The sequence below is a fragment of the Lissotriton vulgaris genome, chromosome 7 (genome assembly GCF_964263255.1).
Source record: "Lissotriton vulgaris chromosome 7, aLisVul1.2, whole genome shotgun sequence".
NCBI lineage: Eukaryota > Metazoa > Chordata > Amphibia > Caudata > Salamandridae > Lissotriton > Lissotriton vulgaris.
Genome location: NC_141695.1, coordinates 919,797,882 through 919,821,723, shown reverse-complemented (window position 1 = coordinate 919,821,723; position 23,842 = coordinate 919,797,882).

The following is a 23,842-nucleotide window of genomic DNA, read 5'->3' as shown; positions in this document are numbered from 1 at the left end:
GACCATTCTCTGCAAGGAAATGTAGGAGCTGGATGGTGGCGGTGACTGCTAGGGGAGTGGTGTCGGCCGCTAGGAGAATGTCATCTACATACTGTATCAACACCAGTCCGTCCGGTAACTGAACTGCATCTAACTGCCTCTTGAGTGCCTGGCTATAAATGCTTGGGTTTTCAGTGTACCCTTGGGGTGCTCTACAAAATCTATATGAGCGGGATTTTAGGGTAAATCCGAAGAGGTAGCGGCTGTCTGGGTGGATGGGTATGGAAAGAAGGCGTTTTTGAGGTCAATTACGGTAAATGTAGTGGCAGTGGATGGACCAGGGTCAGAATGGTGGTGATGTCAGAGACTACAGGGTACTGTGGCACCACCATTTTGTTGATTTCTCGCAGGTTGATGATGAAGCGGTACGCTTTCTCATCTCCCTCTCCTTGCTTCTTGATAATCGGTAAGATAGGGCTGTTGCAAATGTTGCTCACTATTTCTTCTACCACTCCTGCATTCACTAAGGACTGGATTATTTCTACCAATGCTTTCTCGCCTTCGGGTGAGATTTTGTACTGCAGTATTTTTGGCAGTGTCGCGTCCTGTCGTACAGTCACATGCACTGGGTCTATCATCATTCGTCCTACGTCTGAGTCGGCCTTTGCCCATAAGTATGAAGGTAAGGTGTCAAGCAGGGACATGTCTGCGTCAGTTATGGAATACATGTGTCATGAGGGGCAAGGTCTGAGCAGGATGGGGTTGTCATATAGAATGACTCGGACTCCGTCGGGTGAGCATCTGATCATTGCTCGAAAATGCTTCAGCAAGTCCAGACCCATAATGGCATCGGGGGTATTGGAGGAGAGGAAGAATGTCGTGTTGGTGATATTATTTTCTAGATCAAAAGGGATTGGTTTTGACAAGGGGTTGGTGGAGGGCGTACCATCAAAACCTATTAATGTCACGTGTGAGCCAGACAAGGGTGCCCTTGGAATCAGTTGTTTGGATAATGCACTACGTGTTGCTCCCGTGTCTACCAAAAATGGAGACTTTGTGCCTAAGACCTTAGCGGTGACATAAGGGCCTTGCTGGTCAACATAGAGTTCGACTGGATCCCTCCCTTGCCCTTGGCAGTCCTATGCGAAGTCATAAGCATTGTCGCAGTCAGATTGTTGGTACTGATTCTGTCGGGGACAGTCAAAAGTGTTCACTCTACCGGGCCTTTCGTCACTAGTGTCGTTTGTGTATCCTCGTCCACGTCCTCTATTCCTGGGCCCGTTTGCTATATCTCTCGTCTCTTTGTTTCTATTCAGCTCTAACAGGATCGGGCATTGAGACTTCCAATGTCCTTATTCTTTGCAGAATGCACATTGGTTCTAGCCTAAATCTCTACGTTCAGCGTAGGGTGCGGGTGCATTACTTCTAGGAGGTGGGTTTCTAGGGACATTTTGCTGATAGTTTTCCTTGTATGGTTCTTTCCCTAAACTCACCCCTTGTAACTGAGCTACCATGACTTGCTCCTTTAAGACTTTCTTTTTCTTCTCTGAGGCTCTGTCATTTTCGTTCTTCTGGTGTTCATAGTATTGGGCCATCTGAAGGATGGCCGTGGGCTTTGAGGCCGCCCAACTACTCTCGCTAGTCTGCAATTTCTGCGAAACTTCTGGCAACATACCCTTAACATAATTCTGCACAAATAAGTGATGTCCGGTTGCAGGAGTCATGTCGTGGCCACTGTAATCGGAGAACACCGTTTCGAACCAAGAAAAATATTCAGAGACGTCTTCTTGGGGTTTTTGGCAGCAAGCTGTTACTATTGACTAGTATACCTTTTCCTCAGGGATTAGGGACTTTAGTTTCTGCACAATTTTATCTGGGAGTTCCAGTATAGCTTTCTGTCCAGGATCTCGTTGTTTGTCTATGATATTGAGTTGTCCCCAGGTATGTCCAAACAGCTCAAGGTGGTCGACTTTCCGGATTTGCTTCCACACATCAGCTGACAGACATAGCCCAAAGAACAAGTCTATATCGGCTAGGATCATAATTGTCGATCCTGAGGTGGTACCTAATTCTGTGTAGAAAGCGGTGGGGTTCTTTCGCAAGTCCGGCAAGGATTTACGGAAGGTCAGGATGTCTTGTCTATCCCAGGGTTGGTATACCCAATTGTACACTGCCCTTCCTTTAGCGTCCTGGTGGTTTATATCATCATGAGTTCCCTGACCTCTTGGGGGGACCCAGTAGGGAGCGGCTTCCTTTATGGGCATCATAGTGTCTAATTTTTCTGCAGGGGGTTTGAACGTTACAGGGGTTGCGCCTTTGACTATTTGTCCTTGTTCTATGAGGTGGCGGAGCACTTCTTGCGTGTATGAGAAAAGTTCCGCCACATCACACTCACTCTCCTCTCCGATATCTATCTTCCTATACAGAGTTACAAGGGGTTCGGGTCTTTTATCTCTATACCTTTCTTCGTATGCTGTGAGACTATGATAGCAAAAGCGTGCAATAAAATGTTGTTTATGGCTGTCGGCATACGAGTTACATATGTCCGATATATATTCTTCCGTCTCTTTTCGATCCACTAATGTTTTAACTATTTTATCAATGCCCGCTTGTTCATTTTTGTTCAAACGGGGAATTCTTGCTGGCTCTTTTTCTTTCGTTTCGGGTTTATCTGAGGCTTCTTTTGATACGAAGTTTAGCACAAGAGGCTCGGTCGGCGCGGAGGCCGTGGATACCGAGGCTCTGGTGCTACCTTCATTTAAGCTCTGGGGTTGTAGGTGCTGTACTAAAGGATGGGAGGGGGCATAAGGAGGGGGCATATAGATGATTGGGGGACCTAGGAGTAAATCATCGTCTACCCTTTGCTTTGATGGGAGCTCAGGGTAAAGCACTGAGGGTGTTCTAACAGGGCATTGTCCTGAGGTTTCTGATTCTCGTTCTTTTTTAGCTTTTTCTCTTTCCTATATTTCCTCTTCTAACTTTTTACCAGCTAAGTGAGCTGCTTTTCGCAATTCTTTATCGGTTTTCGCTTCGTCTCTCTTTTTGCGTTGCATTGCTTCTTTGCACCACATGCCGAAACTATCGAACATGGTAGGCGTGGTTTTATTTTTGCGAAGGGCTATCTCTAGCGCTTCTATTTTATCAAGGTCAAAAGATCCTAACAGTGGCCACTGACTTTCTCGATCTTTTTTTGTATTTTTATGCCATAACTTACTATAAGCTACAGCAACTAGTCCATACTTCGTAAACATGACCTTATTAGGGTGCCTTCCAGTGGAGCTGGATGATCTACCTCTAATAAACGATCCGGGCTAAACTAACTACCAATCAGTGGGGAGAAGATAGGCATGACGTATATCGGACAAGTGAAGATCTCAAATAATGGTGGACAAAGGTCCGCACTACCTATCCTTCACTATCTGCAAAGACTAGACATAATATTTCTATTCTTCGTTGTTTGCAAACAGAGAATATCTCAAAAAGAACCAATAAATATATCGAGTAGCAACGAAGGCTAAACAAACCAATTAATAAGTAATACTGGTATTTTCCGAACAATCAATCAATCAATCAAACAAAAAGAGTCGTGTTGCACAACCTTACCCAGACCGTATGAACAGTTTCTCGTCTTCCACTTCTAGCGCCCGATCATCCTCTATTCTCCGTTATTGCCGCGGCACTCCTGTGGAATCCCAGGCAGGACCGTAGATCGCTCGAGAGAGATGTCCATCCAGAACCGGTGAAGGTTGTATGATCGGCTGCCAGACAAGGGTCCTTCAGGCAGGAGCTCTTCCCGATCGTTGCAGTCATTCACTCTGTTGTTAGGACCTCTCTCATTGGACCCACGTGTCGCTGATGGGCCCCGCGTTGGGACACCAATTGTGGAAAAGCAGTTTTTCTCTAGATATCCTCAAGCATTGCTTGGCGTTAGTCGCCTCTGAACTACTCAATAATTATCAGATAAAGAGGCGGGCGCTGGAAACTAGAAAGCAGGAAACAGATCGAACAAACAGGGTATCGTCTCGAGGTGCTCTCTAACTGCATCTCTGTGGCCTGGCCTTTTATACAGTGGTTTATTACTTTATTACAAGACAGCACATTCCTGACATTATTTTGAAGCACAGTAAGACATTTCTGGAATCCCCGCTTCAGGCTCGTTCCCACACGTGTTCACAGTGGAGGTCCCCCACCCCAATCTCAGCAGGTGATGACTATCGCGCAGATGGACATTCCATCAGGAACCTAAATGTGTGCAATCGGTTAGATCTCATGGGGTGGTGACACTGATTGATCCGGCTCCTTTGATGAGAGGCAAGAACCTACAGCATGGGGGCAATAAACTGAATCCGCAGGGTTGGTTGATGGCCTGGGATCGGATCAAACAATCAGGTGCAGGGGAAGGGGTTGTCAAAGGGGTTGCTCACGTGAAAGAGATGAAAGGGTATGTGGGTCCGGCACGGGAAGTGGCTCCGGGGCAGGGTCGCGCTGTGGATGCGTTTATGGTCCGGGCATGTGTGCATGGGGGCTGCCAGTGCGCGGGGGATGTTAGCGAGGTCAGGGAGACGTGCAGGCGATCGGCAGTGTACGAAGTGGCCATGGTGTCTAAGATGGCTGCCGCTTACGCGCTCGTACGGGGCCAGGTTTGGACAAGATGGCGCTGGAAATGTTCACATCGAAATCTAATTTTCCACAGGGGCACGGGGCAAGAGGTACAGGGTAGACCCCCTCTCTGCTACCACAGCCCACCGTGCGTGTTGAGGAGCCTAAGTCTCCTGCTGCTGCTGCTGCCCTGGACCCTGGGCTGTGGGCTTTAGTGCTGAAGGGCTGTGGGGCTGCAAACTGTAATCGAGACTGTACATGAGTCGGGCAGGTAAGCTTGCTGAGGAGGACAACATAAAGGCAAAATGCAGGCGAGGAGGGCTGGTGGTGCAAGAGCGAGCATGGCAAACTGGTGAGCCTGCAAGCTGTACCCAACCTAGTTGGGCCGCCTCGGCGGGCTCACCGGGCTCACACTCAGTAACAGCACATAATGGCGAACGCGCTCACTACTCTCCGCTTCCCGCTTTCTCAACACCCAAAGTGCTGTTATTGCCTTGCCTGGGGTGCTGGGGTGATTTCACAGAGGCAAGCTGCTTTTTGTTATGCCGCCTTGCACCGCGGCTTCCCAGCACGCCACTGCCTGCCTATCTCTGCGGGTTACTGCTTGCCGGCTAGTTGCGGAAGCTGGCTACCCTGCAGTGTCCCGCAGTTATGGTGGCGGGCTGCTTGCATTACACAGCCTTGTGCCACCACTTACCAGCATGCCGCTGCCGTCCTTTCTCCGCAGATACACAGGTCTGTAGGTCGATGGTTGCCGACCCTCCGCAAAAACCGCAGCGTAGGGCACCTCACTCTGTTTCTCTGCTGCCTCCCGCTGCTTTGCTGCTCCGCTCCGTAGTTACTGCTGCTCTGCTCTGCTCACATGTCACGTGATCTCTAATGGGTTGTCATGTGATCTCTAATCCACTTTCCCCCATAGTGGCCAGATTCGACCTTTGGCTCCTGATCAAATCCGATAAGAGAATCCTCCTTCAGTCCGATAACATTGCACTGATACAGAAAAACAATATACAATCCTCAACATATCCCAATGTGTTTACTCTACAGGTGAAGGTGTGCTTATATAGGATTGTGGGTTGCAGAGCTCAACATATGGGGGCTGATTTCGATGGTGTGTGGAAAGCCGGATTCCACTAGACTGTGTCGGAACCTATCGCCTGACTCGGTCAGACTGTCCAACATGAAATGACTGTAGGAAACTGACTTTGGGTGCCCCTCTCAGGCTCCTCTTCACCGTGAGGCCTCTGGTTCGGTGCCGTGGGGTTACCCAAGGGACCCCCATGTAAAATCATGCACGGTTTGGCAGCACCATGGGGTGATCACGGGAGGGTGCAAGTTCTTCCGCAGGCACCCCTTTTCCCCATAGGAGCTTGTGTTGTCGGTCAGAACACAGGCTCCCATAGAAGTCAATGGGAGTCCTTCCAACGGTTTTCGGAAGCATCGTAGTTGGTCATGGGAACCGCCAATCGTGAGTCAGTCGGAACTGAGTCCTACAAGGAGTCGGGCGGTTTAGTTTGCACAAGACATCGTAATCTGTTCCATAGTGTGTACTAAGGATAATATTGCTGATGCATTACCTCATTTCCAGTGGCAACAGTTCCAGGCAACAAGGCCACACGCAAGACTCCTCATGACACTTTTACTGTTGTAGCTCTTGCATTTCCTACAGTGGACCTGCGTCTTGTGAAGCAAGGGGACCTGTTGTGCACTCTGGGGACACAGGTGTTTTACAAGAATTGCATCAAAAAGTTCGAACCAGTAGTGCCTTTACTCTAGAAGAAGAAGAAGACAGGACTTCATCATATGTACTATGAAAGAGGGAAAAAGCCATTTTTTAGTGGCAAGAAACTTCACTGCAGTGGCTCATCACTCAAAGCTGCATGGTTTTTCTGATCCCTCCAGTTCATTCATTATCAGAGGAGCCCTAAATGGATGGGTTAGGGCACAGCAGAGTTCCATATTTTAAAATACTTGCAAAACTCAGTGCACACATCACCTATTCCAGCTACAAAGCACCACTGCTTTTGGAAGTCTTTGTACTAGCCTTCTTTGGAGCTTTTAGGTGCAGGAATTGATGGCCAACAGCAAAGGTGGCAACAACATTGGGCCCTGTGCATGAATGACGTAGACATGATGAAGAGGTCTTCAGTTAGAGGTCGGCAAATACAAGAAAAATCACGGCATTGGGAGAGACGATTTCCTTGCTAACTTGTGGGTTATATGCCTATTGCCTGAGAGAGCATACTTGAAACTTTGCCTGTTTCATTGAATAATGAGGGCCTGCCTTATATTACCTGACCACACAGAGAAGTATTACTCCATGCATTCCTTTAGGTTTGGGGAAGAAAACTATACATACAAAGTGGTACCCGCCACTGATTGTATCAATGAAATAGCCCATTGAGAATGAGACTGCTGCAAACCGTATGTCAAGCCCTGAGGTTGGGACTAACTTGCAGTAGTAGGGTTCTCTGGTCAGTCAGCATAGGACTGTGAAGGGCAATGTGGTGAGCAAAGACAGGAAACTGGAACAATGTTTTCTCTAACATCAGTGTAACATAGATGCGGTTCCTGAGCATTTATTGGGTGAACCTTTTAAACCAGTGGTGTAACTAAAGTTTATGGGGCACCCCTGCAATGTACACAGAGAGGCCCACGCTCCAGGATTTTATCCTTAGTGCTGAGAACTGAGTACTGTGCTGAGGGGGCTCCTGCAGCTGGGGCCCCCCCGCACCATGGGGATGCGGGGGCCTGTGTTACACCCCTGTTTTAAACAAGCTATGGTGAAGACTGTACAGTAAGCACATACACCCCCACATTCTTGTGCTTCATGTGGGAAAGCGACATCAGTAGATTCATAGTAACCGCAAACGTAAGTGGTCTGATATCATCCCTCGCCTCACATGGCATTAGGCAATGCCATGAGTAAGTTTACTGCAAAAAGAACAATTGATGGACAGAATGCAGAACAATGTCATAAATTCACCCCAGTACAGAGATCTGGGTCTAAATCCACCGTTTTTTTGCTCCCAATGCCATTCGAGTTTGAACCCAGCCATATGCAAATCAGTCTTGACCCTGCACCCAATGGTTACAGTCCAGCCCTAACTGCCAGGCCAGGTCCTCCCTTGACTGGAAACAAGCATCCTAGGACCGGTTTTGGGGTTTCACTCCTCATCAGCCAGGATAGCTTGACTCCAGTGGCATGGAGAGCACAGGACCCAAGTCTGGGCACTCCCGTCCCACTCGGGTTGACAAATACAAAAAGAACAATTGATAGAAAGAATGCTGAACAATGTCTGACATTCACCCCACTACAGAGATCTGGGCCTAAATCCATTTTTTTTTGCTCAGCATGCGATTACAGTTTGGACCCAGCCATATGCAAATCAGTCTTAACCATGCACCCAATAGGAACAGTCCATCCCGAACTGCCAGGCCAGGTCCTCCCTTGACTGGAAATTTGTATCCTTGGACCAGTTTTGGGGTCTCACCCCTCATCAGCCAGGATAGCTTGACTTCAGTGGCATAGAGAGCACAGGACCCATGTCTGGGCACACCCGTCCCACTCGGGTTGACAAATACAAAAAGAATAATTGATGGGCAGAATGCAGAACAATATCAGACATTCACCCCACTAAAGTGATCTGGGCATAAATCCATCGTATTTTTTTAATTTATTTTTTTAATTCAAGCTATCCTGGCTGATGAGTGGTGAAACCCTGAAACCGGTCCTAGGATGCTTGTTTCTGGTCCAGGGAGGACCTGGCTAGGCAGTTCTGGCTGGAGTGTTTCCACGAGGCACAGGGTCAAGACTGAACTGGGGTGGTATGGTGACCAAAGGACAAAAGATTTAACCCAGATCTCTTGACTGTGGGTGAATATTTTGATTTGTTCTGCATTCTATCCATCAATTGTGTGTTTTTTGCTTCCTCGCCCTAAGTGCGCGGGGTGTGTCCAGACGTGGGTCCAGGGCTCACTGTGCCACTGGATTCAAGCTATCCTGGCTGATGAGTGGTGAAACCCTGAAATCGGTCCTAGGATGCTTGTTTCTGGTCCAGGGAGGACCTGGCTAGGCAGTTCGGCCTGGAGTGTTTCCACGAGGCACAGGGTCAAGACTGATTTGCATAAGGCCAGGTCTTGACTGGGGTGGTATGGTGAGTAAAGGACAAAAGATTTAACCCAGATCTCTTGACTGTGGGTGAATATTTTGATTTGTTCTGCATTCTATCCATCAATTGTGTGTCTTTTGCTTCCTCGCCCTAAGTGCGCGGGGTGTGTCCAGACGTGGGTCCCGGACTCACTGTGCCACTGGATTCAAGCTATCCCCGCGGATGAGGGGTGAACCCCCGAAACCCATCTGTCACGAAGCCGAGCTCCCTGACCTTGATGAGCTTCCTGATTCGGACGGACGGGGTGTCCTTGCTAATGTTTCTTCCTTTCCACCCCGTCCGCAGGATCCCTTGGACGTGTCCTGGATGTCCCCGGCTCTACCTCAGGGACGTACACCTCTGTATCCACCCTCAATGACGTTGGGGGCATGCTCTACAGCGATCGCCCAATCAGGTGAGGCCACGTCACCAGCAACTGACCAGTCAGAGGTGCTGGGGGCGTTTAAGGAAGCCCCGTTTTGGACTGTCGGCGCGGAACCTTCGGAACACCAGCCGGAGCACGAGGAGGACGCCACAGAAGAAGACGGAGGAACTATCGTGGAACCGCTGCTGGGACCCCTGGAGCCGAGTGACGACAAGCCAGGAGGCCAACGATACCACGAGCCGCCCCGCCACACTTCCAGGGGAGAAGTGTGGCTCCACAAGGTACGGGGGCGTTTTCAAGGGTTGTTCAAATCACGGGGTGGGACGGGGTAGTCTGAGGGTGGTCACTACCGTCGTATCTTGTCGGCCGTCTACACTCCCTGACTGATAGGTTTGGTGGTAGCACCCTGGTGAACCCTCACTACCCTACCCTCCTTTCAACTGTAGCATAGTCGAGCCCAGCCCCCTAACGTGGCTGTTTTTCTTTCCTTTCTCCCGAGTATACCTCCGGACCTGTGGTCACCTCCAGCTGCCTCACGACTGGAACCGAAGACCCCGGAAGTTTTCCTAACGGAGAGGATCCTCGCATATTGTTTATGTTTACCCCGGACATTGTTCTCTAAAGTCTTTGAACCCACCTCGGTGTTGTCAAACCGAATAAAAATAGTTAAAGACAGACCTAAACTCGTGGCGATCCTCATTCTCCTGCCCCCGTTCCCCACAAGTGGTGCCGTGACTCGGATCCTCCAGTGAACCACGCCATCCGATACAGAATGGAGAATCTCTTGACCCAAATGGAAGCAGACCGGACTGCGTTTTCTCAAGCCATTCAAACACAGTCCGATAACATTCTGAAATTGGCGGAGGGACAAACACAACTAATGACTGTATTAGGACAGGGAAGGGCTACAGCTCCACCTCCGGGCACTGTTGTTCCGTTACAGAAATTTAGCCCAGGTGAAGACCCCCTTGCTTTCTTTTTTAACTTTGAAAGAGCGGCAAGAGCTAGTTCCTGGCCTGGCGACAGGTGGCCCTTCTATTTGGCGCCATTGCTAACAGGTGAGGCCCAGGCAGCTTACCAAACAGTTAACCGGGACGGAACAACTGCCTATGCGGTTGTGAAACAGTACATCCTCGATAGGTTGGGAGTCGACGAGGAAACCCATCGACTACGATTTCGGCAAGAGAAAGGGTCACCCGGAGACTTACCCAAAACCTTGTTTTTCAAACTAAAGGAGTCCGCTGACTTATGGTTAAAGCCCAATGAAGGAAACATCGACGCCATTATGAATAAAGTGTATCTCAAACAGTTTATTGAAGCCCTCCCCTATAGTACTCAGAGGTGGCTGAAGCAACATGCGGGGTTAACCTTGGAACATGCTATAGAAATGGCTACTTGTTATGCCCGGGCTCAGGGTAAGCCGTACATGAAGGAACCTGAAAAAAACACTAAAATCATCCCTCCTGTTAAAAATGAGAAAAGGTTCCAGAAACTCATTCCCGAACCTCCGAAAGTCCGGTTCCAACGGCCCGAACTTCCCAATTCAGGCCCTCAATGCTATGACTGTGGTGAATGGGGGCATATTGCTCGGTTTTGTCGGAAAAAAAAAGAAAGAGAAGACGAACCTATGGACGTGAGCTATGCCCCAAGGTCTATCCTATATGCACAAGAAACTGGAACCACTTTCTATGTACGTGTTTCTTTGAACGGTACAAGTATAAGAGCATTGCTAGATTCTGGTTGCAAACATTCAGTAATAAGGGAAGAGCTGATAGATCGCAACTCTCTCCTTCCAGGGAAACGGGTCAATATCCGTTGTGTCCATGGGGATGTTAAGGAATATCCCATAGCTAAAGTCACACTTCACACACCTTCGGGGAAGAGTATGGAAGTCGTTGTGGGGGTTATGGCTGGTTTACCTGAACCCATAATCATAGGGACTGATAACCCTTCATTTAGTACTTTACTATTGGATACCCTACAACACCTATCCCTACCACATGATACATTGTTAGCCGCAGAACACTGGGCTAGGGATACCCATTTTAGGACTGCCCAATTGAACGATGCAAGTCTCACAAATGCATGGCAGGTTGCACGAAACGGACAGGATCCGACAACCAGGACCTATCCCACTTTTCTTGAAAAAAATGGTTTGCTTTATAGACTCGCCAAGGCTGACGCTGAACCCCAACTGCTAGTCCCGAATGACTTTCGTGAGCAGATATTGTTCTTTGGTCATGCCCATTTGCTAGCTGGCCATTCCGGGGTAGAGAAAACGAGTCAATCTATATTGCGACATTTTTTCTGGCCCGGTATTTACGCCCAAGTACAGAAATATTGTCAGGAGTGTAAAATATGCCAGAAACGGAATCCCTACACTCCACCTCCTGCCCCTCTGGTCCCTATGCCTATTATAGGGGTCCCATTTGACCGTATTGGTATGGACCTAATTGGACCTTTGCCGAAATCATCCCGAGGACATCAATATGCATTGGTTTTGGTTGATTACGCCACGCAATATCCCGAGGCTTTTCCTCTCAAGTCAGCCACTTCAGTAGCCATTGCCCAGAGGCTAGTTGAAGTGTTCTCCCGCATGGGTTTCCCAAAAGAGATCGTTACCGATCAGGGCACCCCTTTTGTTTCTCGTTTGATGCAACAGGTATGCAAACAGCTAAACATCAAACACATCAAGACCTCTGTATATCACCCACAAACAGATGGTTTGGTTGAGCGATACAACGGCTCCCTTAAGTTGACCCTAAAAAAATTGTTGTCGGGTGATGGAAAAAATTGGGATCAGTTATTACCCTTGGCTCTCTTTGTACTTCGTAGCCAGAAACAGTCCAGTCTAGGGACCTCTCCATTTGAATTGCTGTTCGGGAGACCCCCTAGAACACTCCTGGAGATCACGAAAGATAGCTGGGAAACTGAGGGAGCACAAGAAGCTGAAGCCCTGTTGGATTACACCAGACAACTCCAGAGCAGGCTGCATAAGCTCAGAACACTTGCCCACGAGCATTTAGCGGTAGCTCAAACCAAACAGAAAACCTTGTATGACCGTGGAACCAAGTGGAGGGTGTTGGATGTAGATGACTGGGTATTGATTCTCTTACCTTCTTCTACGCATAAAATGAGGAAAGAGTGGCAGGGGCCCTTCAAAATCCTGAAGAAAATAGGGCGTACAACGTATCTGGTGCAGTTAGGAAGAGGCAAAACCCAGATGTACCATATTAACATCCTAAAAAAATGGTTAGGTCCACCCCCCCAGACAGTCAATGTGGTGTCTCCTGTACTCCAAACGGATCATACAGTCAGTGCTGCTCCTGTGAACCCTGATTTATCGTCAAGCCAGCAACAAGAAGTTAGGAAACTACTCATGTCTCATTCAGTAGTTTTTTCAGATCAACCCGGCCGTACCCACTTGGCAGAACACTGCATACCCACTCTCCCAAATACAGTGGTAAAACAGAAGCCCTACCACATTCCAGAGGCAAGGCGGTCGGCATTCCAAGCAGAGGTAGATAGTATGTTAAAGTCCGGGATCATAGTCCCTTCCCACAGCAACTGGTGCTCGCCGGTGGTATTGGTACCAAAACCTGATGGCAGTATCCGATTTTGCATCGACTTCAGGGCTGTGAACCGGGTGTCTAAACAAGATGCATACCCTCTACCTAGAGTTGATGAGCTACTGGAACGCCTTGGGGAGGCTCGGTATATCACCACCATAAATCTCACCAAGGGGTATTGGCAGATTCCCCTTGCTTCAAAAGACATGGAAAAAACAGCATTCTCAACCCCGTCTGGTCATTACCATTTCACAGTACTTCCCTTTGGGTTGCATGGGGCGCCCGCTACATTTCAGAGGGTCATGGATCCGCTGCTGGCACCTCACCTACAATATGCGTCTGCCTACCTGGACGATATTGTAGTATTTAGCAAAACCTGGGATGACCATTTACATCATCTTGAAAACATACTAACCAGTCTAAGGGAGGCCAATCTTCACATCAACGCGAAAAAATCCCGATTTGCCTTTCAGCAGGTCAAATATCTGGGGTATCTTTTGGGGGATGAACAGATTAAGCCTCAGACTGAGAAGCTGGAAGCTATCAAAGCGTTACCTTATCCCTCTTCAAAGAAAGAACTCAGGGCCTTCTTGGGATTGGTGGGTTACTACCGCCGATTCATTGCTCAGTTTGCTAGTTTAGCTGCTCCTCTCACGGATCTACTTGGGAAGAACATCAAGTCAGCTGCACTTCCCCCTCCCTCTCTAGCACAGTCCTCTGCTTTCCAAGCCTTGAAGGACGCCTTGACTTCCTCTTCGGTTCTCCTTTCCCCTGATTTCCTTAAACCATTCATCCTCCAGACGAACGCTTCTGGAGTTGGCATTGGAGCGGTCCTTTCCCAGGAGGATGAGAGTGGGGCTGAAAGACCTATACTCTTTATCAGTCGCAAATTGTTTCCTAGGGAGCAGGCGTATTCGACGATTGAGAAAGAGTGCCTAGCTGTCCGCTGGGGTGTGGAAAAATTGAAGTACTATCTTGAGGGGAGGCCATTTGTGTTGTACACGGACCATGCTCCTTTGACTTGGCTTCAGCGTAACAGGGGGAACAATGATCGAGTACTGCGTTGGTTTTTGGCCTTGCAGCCCTTCCAGATCGAGGTCCGTCATCGAAAGGGTTCTTTGCAGGGGAATGTTGACTTTCTGTCCCGCTATCCGATTCCCCCCGATCGGGTCAATCCTGGGGGTGGGATGTGTCACGAAGCCGAGCTCCCTGACCTTGATGAGCTTCCTGATTCGGACGGACGGGGTGTCCTTGCTAATGTTTCTTCCTTTCCACCCCGTCCGCAGGATCCCTTGGATGTGTCCTGGATGTCCCCGGCTCTACCTCAGGGACGTACACCTCTGTATCCACCCTCAATGACGTTGGGGGCATGCTCTACAGCGATCGCCCAATCAGGTGAGGCGACGTCTCCAGCAACTGACCAGTCAGAGGTGCTGGGGGCGTTTAAGGAAGCCCCGTTTTGGACTGTCGGCGCGGAACCTTCGGAACGCCAGCCGGAGCACGAGGAGGACGCCACAGAAGAAGACGGAGGAACTATCGTGGAACCGCTGCTGGGACCCCTGGAGCCGAGTGACGACAAGCCAGGAGGCCAACGATACCACGAGCCGCCCCGCCACACTTCCAGGGGAGAAGTGTGGCTCCACAAGGTACGGGGGCGTTTTCAAGGGTTGTTCAAATCACGGGGTGGGACGGGGTAGTCTGAGGGTGGTCACTACCGTCGTATCTTGTCGGCCGTCTACACTCCCTGACTGATAGGTTTGGTGGTAGCACCCTGGTGAACCCTCACTACCCTACCCTCCTTTCAACTGTAGCATAGTCGAGCCCAGCCCCCTAACGTGGCTGTTTTTCTTTCCTTTCTCCCGAGTATACCTCCGGACCTGTGGTCACCTCCAGCTGCCTCACGACTGGAACCGAAGACCCCGGAAGTTTTCCTAACGGAGAGGATCCTCGCATATTGTTTATGTTTACCCCGGACATTGTTCTCTAAAGTCTTTGAACCCACCTCGGTGTTGTCAAACCGAATAAAAATAGTTAAAGACAGACCTAAACTCGTGGCGATTCTCATTCTCCTGCCCCCGTTCCCCACACCATCCAAGGATGCTTGTTTCTGGTCCAAGGAGGACCTGGCTTGGAAGTTCAGGCAGGACTGTTCCCTTGAGGCACAGGGTCAAGGACGATTTGCATATGGCCAGGTCTAAACTGGGGTGGCATGGTGAGCAAAGGAATGATGGATTTAACCCATATCTCTTGACTGAGGGTGAATGTTCTGATTTGTTCAGCATTCTGTCCATCAATTAGGTGTCTTATGAGTATGTTTGCAGCACAAACAGACATAGCCTCATCAATGCACATACAAAAGGTTACTTTGCAGAGTACGGCAGCAGGTGGTAAGTAGCAGAGTAGTGTGAATAGGAGATTGAGGGAGGCTCCTTTGCTTAAGAGATGTATGGGGCATTCCATAGGGTTTTGGTCCAAAAATCAACCATGAGGGAGTCCAAAGAGGAAGTTTTATACCTATTCCTCTGGCGTCTTAATAGAAGGATATCAGAATAAGGGCCATGGCTTCCTGTTTGTCCCATGGGCAGCTTTAAACCGGAGCAACAGTGATCTTGCCTCATAACACTCCACCCCTGCGCTTGAGTTTAATTCTAGATTAGTGGCTACAGATTTGGGGAAAACCAACTCAGAAGCAACAGCAGCTGATCAAGGACAGTTTCGGTGCTCTGTGAGGAATCGGGAGGGCGATCAGTCTACATCCTGTCATCGCTAGCCATCCTTGGGTCACCCGTCAGATAACCCGTTACCATGCCTACTTCAAATAAACCTGCAGCAAGGTTCCTGAAATAACAAGGTGTGATCTGATTTTGTGGTCTTGCGTTCCTCATATTTGGGGGCTACGCATTCATTCAACCATTACATAGGCTGCCGGTTCAGGCTATGGGCTTTCACGAGCTATGCTGTAGTTAATAAGGTCGAAATGTAAGCACATTCAAAGAAATTTCTAAAGCTCTTTTACTGGTGATTAGGTATTGTCTTAACGCTTTGTCCCCCACGCACCCTCTACACACACATAATTCAATACAGGGAAGAGGTAGAGGTTCATGCGACAGACCCTACTCTTCAAGCATTTTTCAAAACACAAAACACCTTCAGAAATAGGTTCTCTCAGAGACCAATGATCTTTAAAAAACAAAAAAAGGCGAGAGTAAAAAAAACATAAAAGATCAACGAATCCATTGCATGCACGTCAATATCAACAGAAAGAAAAAATGAAAGCAATTAGTTCGGCTTTCCTTCGGTTCTCCGTGGTACCACTGCTTGCCTCGTGAAGCAGACAGACTGTGAGTTCCCATTAAAGTTACTATATTTATATTCATGTAAAGGTGAAGAGCTATAATTGTATAGTTTTGAAATGGCAAGTATAGTTCACTGGTTTAACATACACTCACCCTTAATTGTTAAGAATGGTGAGCAGAAAGAACAGTACGTGGTAAACATATTTGGCATTTGAGAGAAGATTAAACAATATCTCTGAAGAAAAAGTCATGAAGCTTTTCTTCGTGAAGAAAGAAAATGGAAGTTTAAATAAAGCGCACTTGACAAGCAGTCACAGAAGAATGTTATAATATTAAAATAGTGCCTTTAAATATTTACTGAAAAGGCAATGACGCCGAGTGCGGAATCATAGAGACATAGGGGTCCATTAGCATGGCAGGCTGATCAGCGCCAAAACACCCCGCCTGATGGCCTTTTACCAGCCGCCACATTAGCATGGTGGGGGTACCGCAGCAGATGGAAAGACAGTCCACCTCTTTTTTCGCCCATAGTCAATCGTAACAATTGCCTACCAGGCGGAAAAGGCCTATAATATGGTAGCGGTGCCTTGCAGGCACCACCATCCATATTATGATGTGGGCAGTGTTATGCCTTTCCATGGTGGAGACTCCGCCATGGAAAGGCATGCAGGAATCACTTTGGGGGCCCGTTGTGGGCCCCCAGGGGGTGGAGGGGTGGGGGCTTCACTTAATTGGCATGCACAATGTGGCAGGCACCTCGCGGTGCCTGTTACATTATGCATGCCAATGCACAACATGCATTTTCTACATTGTGGCAGGTGTTGCTCACAGCACTGCCCACCACAATGTTCAATATGCGGGGTGCGACCGCCAAGGTGGCGGTCACATCTTAATTGGCGGTGCAGGATCGCCGCACCACTGGCAGCTGGTCCAAGCGCTGCTAGGGTGGCGGGCAGACTGAAGTCCATCAGGGGCCCATCCTAATGGACCCCTAAGTATGGAGAAACCTGATCTTATACTATTGACTTCTGAAAATGTAGACTCAAGAGCACCATGCATCACATGTGGCATCAAATTAAAATAATGTCCACTTCTTATCAATCTCCATTATAAGCAATGTGTGTAATGAATTATACCATATGCAATTGGTGAAGCTATTACGCGTCTTGTAATCAGGGCCGGACTGGGAAACAAATTCAGTCTTGCAAAAAAGTTGTAACTAGATCCACATTGCATGAGGCTGCAACAAGAATAGGTGCAGGGGGACCTTTCGTGTCGTATTCCAATTTCCTGGCAGCACACCCAGCTCTGAATGGCCCAAGGATGTTGCCAGAGGCGCAGAAATGACAGTGCGGCCATTTTGAGAACGTCTTGTGATGTTAGCTATGAAAAGGTCTAAAGTTGTGCAGCCTATTACCGTTAAAATAACTCTACTTTCATGTTTCTGCTAAAATCACTGTTTGTAATTTTGCAGCGATTTTACTAATATCATGTCATCATTCTTTGGAGACTACGTAGTAAGGGTGAAAATAACAATATTTTAAACTGATATGAGTTAGAGGTATCAATGTGCTTCGCAGTAATCACTACACTAGCAAGAGTGTGGATCATAACTCATTCAGGTGCCTGAGGTTGATCAAGTATTCAACACCACTCTTTACCTCCTATCGGGAGCGAACTGGATAGGATTCTTCTAACCACAGGACTTATAGTTCAACTGAGCAAAGACTATGTTGTTAAAAATATGTTTTTTTAAGTCACTGCCAATTGCACAGAAAAACGCACCCAAAGCCCAATGTCTGGCAAAGTTCACATGGAGTAAACATGTCTTGAAATATTGATTAACCCCTTCCCTGTGCATGAAGGAACCACGCCGTCATGAGTCACGGGCGAGCTGGGCTCATGACGGCGTGGTTCCGTCAAGCTGCGGCCGCTCTGCCCATGCGGCACTGATTCCATGCCTGTGCAGGCGAATTAGTGAGTGGGCGAGTTCGTGACGGAACCACGTCATCATGAGCACAGCTCGCCCATGACTCATGACGGCGTGGTTCTGTAATGAGCATGGCAGCGCCACACTCATGCCGCGGCTGAATTAGCGCAGCGCCCAAGGGGTTAAATGTCAGGCAAACTAGTACCGTGCCAGAGCCTTCCTCATATATAGGTGCCATTTAAGTGGTATGAGCAATCATATTTGTTATTCAATTTTCATACCCCATCTTAACCCCTTCAGTGCTCATGACGAGCCCAGGCTCGTCATGCAGCACGGTGCTCGTGTGCTCATGACGAGCCTGGGCTTGTCATGAGCCGTGGAACGCTCACACGCGGGGCTAATTCCCCCGCTGTGCTGAGCGTTCCATTGCGCGGGCGGGTTCATGACGAGCCCAGGCTCGTCATGAGCACACGAGCACCGTGCTGCATGACGAGCCTGGGCTCGTCATGAGCACAGCGGCGCCGTGCGCGGTCCCCCTCCCCCCTGCACCGCGGGGAAATTAGCCCCGCAGTGAAGGGGTTAATTAAAACTCCACAACAAAAAACCCACCGCAGGCGGCAGCACTGAAGTCTTCACTGTGGAACGCACATAAACGCACCCATGCGAGCAGGCATGTGCGCATGCCCGACACTCAAAACCAAAGACCGAGGGCCTCATGTACAACAATTTGATGCACAGCAGCACTGCACCTCACTATGCTGCACTGCCCTCTTTCAAAAGAAAAAGGCAGGAATGCGGTGTTAGCTATGAGGTACGGCACATTTGTGTCTTATTACACTGTGCTGGTGCATAAATGGCTATCTAGTGCCATCGCAGGCACCCTTGCACGATGGCGCAATGGTGCCTACGTTGAAATCCGGTTGTTTTTTTGTAAGAAGTGAAAACCTTCTTACACAAAAACAACTGTTACGCCACCCCTGGGGAGGCGCAGGATTTTGACACATTCCCAGATTTACACTTTGTTGTAGATGTTGGAATGTGTCAAATACCATTGGCGTTGAGTGGGAAAACCCACCGTAACGCCCATGGCATGCCCCGAGGCAGTGTGAAGCAACTCAGTGACTTGGGCTGCATTGCCTCACACCATATCTATGAGGCCATGAAAAGCCACGCAGGGGGACTTTCTGTGGCCTCATAGATATCATTGAGAGGCCGGCACCACTGGAGCACCATTGAAAGTGACGCTCTTGTGCACCACCATTTCATTGGTGCCTTTTGTAAATGTGGTCTGAGTTCCAAATTGGTTACAAAATATGACAAGGCACAGAATGGGAGAGTACCGGACATCATTTGGGAGTAGTCAGGGGTTGTAGCTGTGACCTCTTGCTTGATCTCCGCTACTCCTGGCACTTCCTTTGAGACCCCTGGCCTCAGAGGAGCCCGGGTACTTATAGACAGGGAAAAGGAAAGGAGACAGAGAAAGAGAATACAAAACGCACTCGCAGGCAATACAGTCAGCAGAAAGTGTTTTTTTTTTTTACACTTGTACAGTTCCCACTGGCTCTTTAAGGCCTCGTCTGGACTACTATATGAGGTGTGAAGTGCTCATTGAGAATATTAGCTACTTCTCTTCGTGTCACCTGAAGTATTTACACTACCACAAACTGACGTAGTGTGGTCATCTTTGGATGATTCTTTTTAAGTTCAGAATTATTTTATTGAAACAATATGCAAACAGAAGAATTAGACAAATACAATACAAAAGAATAATTCTCATATGCGTAAATGATGAAATTGCGAACATAAAATGCAATAATCCAAGGAATAGGAAAGGGACTTTTGAGTCATTGGGGTCAGGTTTTGAAGCCCCACCTGGATGCCTCACTTCTCAAGCTTCACCTGGAGATTTGTTTGAATTATTGAGACTCTTAAGCACATGCTGTGTCCCCTAAAACTGGCTGAGGTTTCAAGTCACCATTTTTTTCATGCAGATGATACAGTGGTGTTAATCTGTTACCAGTAGGCCTACAACGTTAATTAATGAATTGGTAAAATAGTGTGTCCATAAAGACTTATTAGTAAACAGAGAAAACAAAACCCAAAGTCTTCTCAAAACATCTGAGAAAGCAAAAGGCTCTAAAGCTGGGCCAGACTGGGAACTTAAAACAGCCCTAGCAACAATTATAAATTCAGCCCTCATGTGCTATTGCATGCTAGAACCTGAGCAACTCTTTCCATCGTCTTATTAAAATGGCTAAACCCTATGCGCCACCTTAGCATCACAAAAAGTTAGATTTTGGCGGAGCAAAGGAAGTGATGAATTTGTAAATAAATAAGCACCCCAGCCTTTGCCAGGGGGCTACCACATCTTGCACCACCCATTTCACCTAGTAGCACTGCTAATTACAGTACCAACACAACTACTAACCATTATACACATATACGTGTGACTTTTTAGACTATTTCAGACTCCCAAAGCTATAAGAATGGTGTAGTACGCAGGTGCTAGTTATTTTTTAATGTATATTTAATTAATAAAGAACTCTTGTTGTGCTGACCTCTATATTAGACACCATGTCGCAGACTGTTATAAGCACCAGTGCTCACTCTTCAGGACCGGTGCCAAGCACCAGAAACCTCCGGCTCAAATTAACCACTGCGTGCAGGGCTTGTTAATAAGTCCTGCACTCTGAAAATCGCAAACCTGCTTCTCCTTGGGTATGAGATAATGTATGTAAAGTTAATGCATCAGTTCCAAATGGTCGAAATAAGCATCTTTTCGACTCTCAAGAGCTTCATTAAAGAGAGTTAGTAAAATGTGCCTTATGACTGGAAAAGGAGAGATAAATATTCTATTTAAATACCACCAATAGTTCAATATTTTGTTTTTGATAATCAAATTGTATTTGTTTTAAGATGGTAGCAACAGAAAGTGCATATACCTCGCCCATCTTCCACATACATAAACTTGAAACAAAATAGCAACTGTTGTCTCATCAATCATTATGGAAATTATTACTAAACCCGGATTAGGTCCACCATCTTCATTACTTGGCATGCTTGTGCGGACATCCCCAGGCCAGGTAAATGGCAGTAGCGGTCGGTGGTGGGAGTAGGTGCCAGGCGCAACTAAATTCATTGTATTTATTTATATGTTTATTTACCTGTAATCCTCCGTAATCCATAGATTACTACCGCCCACCCTGTCACTCCCCAACCCATGTCACCGCCCGGCAGCTACTACCACCACCGACCGCTACTGGTAAATAGGCTTTCCAATTTGGAGCACCAGTCCATTGTGGTATGCCATTCGCAAATACTGGACGGTTACTTGGCCAGGGGCATGCCATGTTCCTTTGGGAGAGTGGTGTGTGCATGCCCATTAGTGCCTGGTTGCTCTGGGCTCCTCCCAGGCCCACAGGGATGCCCGCAGTGCCACTCTGGGGAGAGCTCCATCGTTCATTACAGAACTTACGTCAACACCTTCCCAACTGCAAACCAGTAATTTATGATAACTGGGCTACTGCATGGTAGAAGTCAGCATCTGGGGAGGAGCATCTGGCGCAGTCCAGTATGGGTTGCTTTCCTGATTTCTATAGGTATCCAAAGGTGAGTTGCATAACATGTAAATAGTGCAGTTGAACGAGCCAGAGGTGGGAAGAAATGGCCAGTTCCCAGGAGCCATTAAGGCATCCCTCCAGTCCGCCTCATCGTGTGGTCCCACATAAGCTTCCCATTTATATTTAAGAAGATCAAACTTACCAGGTGAGTTGATTATTAGCGATTGATATATCTGTGAGATGTCTCCCTTTCCTAGAGCACCATGAAACAATCTAACCTCAAGTGGATTGTATTCAGGTGGGTCTATCAGTTCTTCCAGGTGTGAGAGAAGTGCATACCTCAATTGTAGGTTTTTGTGAAATTGCGTGATGGAAAGCGAGAATTGGGTTTGCAACTCTCTGAAGAATTTCATAAATGGTCCCTGCCATGCATCTCTAAAGTGAGAAATTCTTATCCTGTCCCAAATGTGAAATCCCTCAATGGTTGTTCCATCCATCGCCCCTTCCACAATGGGGTTTGTTGAATAATTCACTTTTCGGAACCAAACTTTAAGATTTAAGGCAGCTTTGCCATGTCACCATACAGCATGTGAAGAACATTGTTGAGGCCTGGGAGAGATAACTTCAGTTTGTAAGTCGGATCTCCCCACCCCTGGCTCAGACAGTCATCAATAACCAGCAGCTGGGTGGCCCAGTAGAAGAAGTGAATATACTCTAGAAAGGATCGGATTAAGGTAGTGAGATCATGGAACCAGGGTTTGGGGATATGCATATGCAAATTTTAGAGGAAATAGAGAAACATTAGGACTATCATTTTGATAAGCACCTCCTTTCTATGAATTTGAAGTGGTAGTTGTGCCAAGCAGTTAAAGTCTTGAGTCATCCTAATGAGAAGCAGAGGAAGGTTAAGGGACCAAGTCAGGGCTGGTTCTACTGAGATATATATGCTCAGGTAGAGGAAACTGAGCCTTTTAATCAGCATATTTATTTGCCAGTCCATTGCCTGAACCCTCTCATCGGTAGGATCAGGAGAGACTTGGACCAGTTGGTGGAAAGCCCAGATGCCTCTCCAAACAGAGATATAATCGACATTACTCTGGGGCCTGACTCGTGGGGGTTCTGTAAGTAAAGGTGTACATCATCTGCATATACTGCAATTCTGTCCTCATCTCCTCCTCACTATTGCCAGCAGTGCTCCTAGGCAAAGTATTTCATGAGTCATGTTAGAGGCTCATTTGCCAGGGCAAAGAGTAAGGGTGATAGAGGACAGCCCTGTCTAGTTACTCTATGGATAGGGAAGGGGGTCGTAAAGCATCCCGTTGGTGCACACCTTTGTGGAGAGTGAGTATTGCAATTACACATATCAGCAAATCTCGGTCCGAGGTACATATAATTCGTGCCCGTGAAATTTCTTTATAAATAAGGATATGAACCCCATTTTTAGCAAATCATATCCTGTGCACGTAAGTGTCAATAATTACGATCCATTCCAAAGAGTCCGACCTTGTAGGAACCAAGACACTGAGATGCTGAGGTGGCGGTAGGTCAAGGAACGATTATCGTACTCCGGTCAAGGTTCAGCACAAAAAGTATTAGATCATCATGCTTAAATGCACAATTTTCCAAGTGAAAAGAGTGGTCCTGATCAAGGAAATGTCCGATGCATGCAGTACCGTGAGCGGTATGAGGCACAAATTGTATGTGACCTGTTGTATGTCATCAGCGATTGCTACAAAAACCACAGGCAAACAACCATATGTTACCTGTTGTATGCCATCACAGATTATTACAAAAACCATAGGCACGAACTATATGTGACCTGTTGCATGCCATCACAGATTATTACAAAAATCACAGGCACAAATTATATGTGACCTGTTGTATGCCATCACAGATTGTTACAAAAATCACAGGCACGAACTATATGTGACCTGTTAGATGCCATCACAGATTGTTACAAAATTCCCAGGCACAAATTATATGTGACCTGTTGTATGCCATCACAGATTGTTACAAACATCACAGGCACAAATTATATGTGACTAGTTGTATGCTATTAAAGATTGGTTAAAAAAACAGGTGTTTTACTGTTAACACACCAATGATATTTGGTCACTCAACTGAACCCCAGTCCTGATGATGATCCCATATCTTTAAGGGCTCGAAATGCTGTCGATTTACACTCTGACCCATCAATGCTACGATTTAAATCCCTTCTTCTCTGGGTGCAGTAGGGTTTTTTTTGCCATACAATAAGTGACCTGTGTATTTTATACAATTGTTAGTCACTGTCTCGTGATTTTTTGCCTGTTTGTGTTGATATATGTTTTTTTTGTTTTGTCATTTTACACCTATCTTTTTTGTACTTTGTTT